At 40.1% G+C, this 6,000-nt stretch overlaps 1 protein-coding gene across 2 annotated transcripts in view; it reads right to left on the minus strand.

The window, feature by feature from the left end:
- The window catches only part of c7h5orf63 (chromosome 7 C5orf63 homolog), a 389,765-nt gene extending 386,085 nt beyond the window's left edge, over positions 1-3,680 (minus strand). Inside the window, exon 1 of one of the 2 annotated variants that reach the window (XM_028805231.2) lies at positions 3,543-3,680. The gene's annotated coding sequence lies outside the window, so the exon portion shown is untranslated. The remainder of the gene's footprint in view (positions 1-3,542) is intronic. The other variant, XM_028805233.2, reaches the window with a different exon arrangement.
- Positions 3,681-6,000: the final 2,320 nt, after the last annotated feature.

Consider the following 6,000-nt stretch of genomic DNA (forward strand, 5'->3'; position numbering starts at 1 on the left):
GTATAACCTGAACTCCCCCCACCAGCCCCCCTGCAGTGCTTAGATAAAGGATTTAGTCACTTGCCACCCACAACTTATTAGAATTGGCCCCCACAGCCCTTCCACCCTCACACTTAGCACTGGCTCCCCTCAGGGCTGTGTACTGAGCCCACTTCTCTATACCCTGTACATCTAATTACTCCAGTAACACTATCATCAAGTTTGCTGATGACTCCACAGTGGTAGGTCTCATAATCGGTGACAACGAGTCAACATACAGGGAAAAGGTAAAGAAGCTTTCAGTGTGGCGCTCCAGGAACAATCTCTCATTCAGCACCCACAAAACTAAAGAGATGATCATTGACTTCAGGAGGCACAGAGCAGAGCCAGCCCTCTATACATCAATGGGGAACTGGTTGAGAGGGTCACCTCCTTTAGGTCCATGGGAACTCATATTTCTGAGGACCTGTCCAGGACAGCAAACACTCTGGCAGTGGTCAAAACGTATGTGATGTAAAGTCTGACTAGCAGATAGTCCGCTGGAGTAAGAACTAGATTAATAAATTTGTGAGTGCTTCCAATCAGCATTTCTGCACACCACCATGTAACACCTAAAATATTTTTCAGGTATCTGTATTTCAATTTCTGACATCTTAAGATATAAAAATAGATAGATACTTTACTCCCTTTAAAATATATTACGAGATGTTTCAAATTCCATTTCAGGATGTCCTACATACACGTTAAGATACCTTTAAAATGGCAGGAAGCTTATTTTACTTCACTATTACCACGTAGACCTATCTTACTCACCTTAAGAATCCTAGCCCACCTCTTTTAAGTCAGTGGGCTGATGTTATATATACTATAAGAAATTGGAAAAAAAATTTAATTCTCACTTAGAGGATCTGTTTAAAATTTTTTAAAAACCTGGTACGATCTAATCAATAACATTTTAGAATAAGCATTTATATTGGGAAGAAGGACTTCTTTCCCTCTTTACTACTCTCAAAGTTTTACTCTGGCTGTTGGCCTTCCTCTCTTTCTCATGGGTGGAGGCTGAATTGAATTTAGTTTTGATAAGTTTGACTTGATTGTATGGAACGTACATGCATTTAATAAATAAATAAATAGACAGGAAGTTATTTTAAGATTTCTGAATATAATGTTCTGATTTACAATTAAAGATTGGTGATGAGCAAACCCTGCGGAGTTTCACTGCAAATTTGGCAAAATCATGTAAATGTGAACTTCTTTGAACTCAGAGAAATGCAAAGTGGAAGATGGAACAAAGATCATTTTGACTGGCTTAGGATGGTGCAGTTGTGTTTTAAGTGTCCCTGATGACTAAGGAAGTATCTGCCAACTATGCTGGACTGATTATTACAGCCAAAAATGTGATCTGAGCTGTGAGGTAGCAGTGCTAACCACTGCGTCACCATGCCTTAAACAACAAAAGACACAAATGGGAGTGGCTACAAACTTTAGAAAAGCCTTGTAAACAGTAATAAATCTTCAGTTCTTATTACTACTTTATAGGATTGTATATGATTTCTTTCTCGGGGACGCCTCCTTTATGGCTTGTTTTGAGATAGTAGGTTGCCACATGGCTAATTATGCTTTCAAATTAGCTGATCAGTGCTGCATGGTCAGACCACAATGATCAGTATTTCAAGTCCAGTGGTAATACTCATAATATTCTGATTATGGTCAGCTAATGTACTTCTTAAATGAAAATACTGCAAGTTATTTTTTTAAAACAGATGCAGGGTGGAAGGCTGGAGTACTAATCAGGCGAAGATAGCATGTGTGCCTTAAGCAGCTCCACAAGGATCTTACAGTGAGTGTGCATAGGTCTGCGCATGGCTGCTACAGCTTTGTGATGTCATGCTTGCCTCACAAAGCATTATGAGGCACTGGGGGGAAAAAAAAAAAGTTTGCCTAAGCCAAATTTCCACAAAGCTGTTCAGCGAATACAGTATAGCATATTCACTGTTAAAATCTCTTTGGCGAATCTCACTGATCAATACTATTAAAGACATGTCACATTCAATTGGAGTTATCTTAAGCTTCTCATCCATAATTAAATATCTGAAACACACTTCAAGAGATCTAAAAACAACTTCCTAAGCATTTAAGAAAACCCTTAAATGCATCTCAAAATACCATTAAATAGATGGGAAGTCCCACAAAATGAATGGAAAATTTTGCAGGACGTGCAGAATGACAAAAATATTAAATACAATGGAAAGTCAAGCGGGACACTCTAGCTTTTTTTAATCTAATAAGACAAGTGTAAGTAAAAGTTTTGCTTAAGATGCTATATTTACGGTAGCTAAGTTACTGTATATGTACAAAGGCCAATCAATCTAACCAAAATATCTTTGGAAATGTGAAAAGGTAAACCCACATTGACACAAGGAAGCATGCAAACTAAACACAATGACTGAGCAGTGGATTCGACCCCAGGATGCTAGATCCTTTGAAATGGGAACTACACCCACAACGTCACCCTTGAATTTATATACTTTAAGGTTCCAAGAAAAGAGGGCATTGTTTGGCTTTTACCCTACCTTGTTTTTCATATTTCTTGCATGATTATTTAACACATTTTGAATTTCGTTTTAAGAGCTGAAGAACAGAATGACACACAATGTGTTTTATTACTTCAGCTTTAAGTTTCCAAAAGAAGTAAACAAAGAAATGTAGCAAGATTCAACTAGTTCAGAAAAAATGTGCACTTTTTTTGTCTGCCCTACACATAAAAAACATGTGGCACAATGCGATCCTTGGGTTTTTTTCTTTAAGATACAGACTAACTACTTCCTTAAGCCACTGAACAAACAAACAACACAAAACACTAAAACAAATCCGACCAGGAATTAAGCTTGTGAGTTAACAGTCCGGATATTCAATCATAAGTAAACTACGCAAAGAGATGAGCGTCAAAATGGTATCAAGAAGCACATTTTCAAAGATTAAGGTTGCCAATTTCTTGAACACTTCTCTGCAGAACCAGTACAGTACTCTTCTGCAGTCTAAAAATAACATATTAAAGATCTGTTCATTTCTCTGCAGGTCTTTAAGTATAATGTTAAATAACGTATAAATAATTGATAGCACTGGTCCTGGGAATTGACATATTTACAGTAAACATCTACCACTGACACACTTCAAATCGCTCTGCAAACTGTACATAGCGCTGTTTTCAGAAATTGTACATTTGTGATTCAACACGAGCAATAATTAACGCTATGCTATTTGTAAAAGGGGCACAAAACAACTTTAATGTATTAAGACTAATTTCAAGGTTTGATACATCTTCATTACCAACAAAGGACCTATTCACAAACATACTTAAACCTCCAATAATATCAGACAGATAGGTCTATATCTGAAACAAGAACGTTTATCACACTGAATTGCAACCTCTGTTATTTTGTGATCATATATTATGTACAAGGTAACTGAAGAATACTAGTCCTCAAAAATAAACAACTGAAAACTCACTGGGGCAAACATTTCGTATAAATGAAGCGTTTTGTGCATTTTGAATATCTCACCTGCTACCACACACAAATGCGATGCTTAAAAGTAAGGATTAATTAATTTAAAGAAAAACTGCAAACAAGGAATCCTGTCCAATGTACAGAAGAATCACTAGAAGCCACACGCGTTATAAAAAAAAAAAACTCCTTCCGTCTATGTCACAGGATATCAAAGAATTCAAATGAGACTACGAGAAGGCGGGGATAATACCACTATTGCAAGGATGCTATTGGGCTAAGCGGCAAATCCCCGTGCTGATTGGATGAGTTTAAATTAACAACCAATCCGAGTGAGCGGGAGGCGAATGTAGCGTTTGTTGCTGAAATTGATGGCCGTGGTAACTTTTAAGACGATTTTTTTTGCTGTGCTTTTGTGAGTTGTAGAACTCTCTGAGACATGTTTAAAGCTTCTCGTCTTTTGTCGTCAAATAGTCATACAGTGTCATTCATTATGTACAGTATTATCTTTTCTCGCTGAGCGTAGTTTACTTAAACTTGAGGCGCCGACAACAGTGTAGTCATCGATAAAGTGCCAGGAAACGTAAAGGATCACACTCTACTCCCAGAGGACTGGGTGATATTAATAAGTTATTTGTCTACAGTTAAGTCTTTTGGCAGTACCCTTTCCAGGTGTTTCATTATAAAAGGGGTGACACCTTTGCACCCAGACAAAAAGTAAGATATGCCATATTCCCTCCAACACACAATGAAAAGTCAATCAAACTAACTCAAGTTCCATCTGTAGTTCATATTGGATTTTACTGTAGTAGTGATTTGCTCTCAAAACAGTGCTGTAGCAGAACTGTAAAGTCCCTAAAATGGTAAGGCTGTAAACACAGTCTACTATAAAAATATATTTATATGTGTATCTATACATCGATCAGCCACAATATTAAAATCACTAACATGTAAAGTGAATAACATTGATTATCTTATTACAATGGCACAACTCATGGGGAGGGCTATATTAGGCACAGAGCTGTCTTAACCTGTAGGCACAGTGGGTGCTGGCCAGGGGCCCCAAGAGTATAGGGGCCAACAATGTTTCTGAAACCTATGTATGTTTCTGTTTTGCTATCAAAACAGGGGCCTATGATGCTGTTAAGAAGGCCCTGATAGGCAGCAAGTTAGCATTCACTTCTTGAAGGTGATGTGTTGAAAGCAGAAAAAACGGGGTAAGTGTAAAGATTTGAGCAACTTTGATAAGGGTCAAATTGTGATGGCTAGACGACTGGGTCAGAGCATCACCAAAACAGTAGGTCTTGTGGGATGTTCTCAGTACTGTATGTGGTAGTTAGTACCTATCAAAGGTGGTTCAAGGAAGGAAAACTGGTGAACTGGCGACGGGGCCATGGGCACCCAAGGCTCATTGAGACGTGTTGTTAGCAAAACCTAGCTGATCTCACAGAAGAGCTACTGTAGAAGATGTTGCTGAAAAAGTAATGCTGGCCATGAGAGAAAGGTGTTGGAACACTTTGCATAACAACGACCTGCCCCACAGAGGTGAGAGTACCCATACTGAACCATGCCCACCACCAGAAACACGTACAATGGGCATGTGAGTGTCAGAATTGGACCATGGAGTAATGGAAGTAGGGCAGCACGGTGGCGCAGTGGGTAGCACTGCTGCCTCGCAGTTGGGAGACCTGGGGACCTGGGTTCGCTTCCTGGGTCCTCCCTGCGTGGAGTTTGCATGTTCTCCCCGTGTCTGCGTGGGTTTCCTCGGGGCGCTCCGGTTTCCTCCCACAGTCCAAAGACATGCAGGTTAGGTGGATTGGCAATTCTAAATTGGCCCTAGTGTGTGCTTGGTGTGTGGGTGTGTTTGTGTGTGTCCTGCAGTGGGTTGGCACCCTGCCCGGGATTGGTTCCTGCCTTGTGCCCTGTGTTGGCTGGGATTGGCTCCAGCAGACCCCCGTGACCCTGTGTTTGGATTCAGAGGGTTGGAAAATGGATGGATGGATGGGTAATGGAAGTATGTGGCCTGGTCTGGTGAATCATATTTTATTTTAAATCATATGGATGGCCGAGTGTGTGATTCATTTACCTGGTTGCACTATGGGAAGAAGGAAGCAGTTGAAGGCAGTGTCATGCTCTGGACGATACTGGGTCCTGGCATTCAATGTGTTATGACACATACCACCTACCTAAAGATTGTTGCACGCCACATACATCCCTTCAAGGCAGTAGTGTTCTCTGATGGCAATGCAGCAGTATTCTCTGATGGCAATGGCCTCTTTCAGCAGAATAATGCACCCTGTCACATTGCAAAAATTATTCCGCATTGGTTTGAGCAAAATGACAAAAAGTTCAGGATGTTAACCTGGTTTCCAGATTTCCCAGATTTCAGTTTGATTGTGCATCTATGACATGTGCTGGAAAAACAAGTCCAATCCATGGAGATCCCACCTCGTAACTTACAGACTTAAATGATCTGCTGGTAAGGCCTTGGTGCCAGACACCACAGGACAATTTC

The sequence above is a fragment of the Erpetoichthys calabaricus genome, chromosome 7 (genome assembly GCF_900747795.2).
Source record: "Erpetoichthys calabaricus chromosome 7, fErpCal1.3, whole genome shotgun sequence".
Taxonomy (NCBI): domain Eukaryota; kingdom Metazoa; phylum Chordata; class Cladistia; order Polypteriformes; family Polypteridae; genus Erpetoichthys; species Erpetoichthys calabaricus.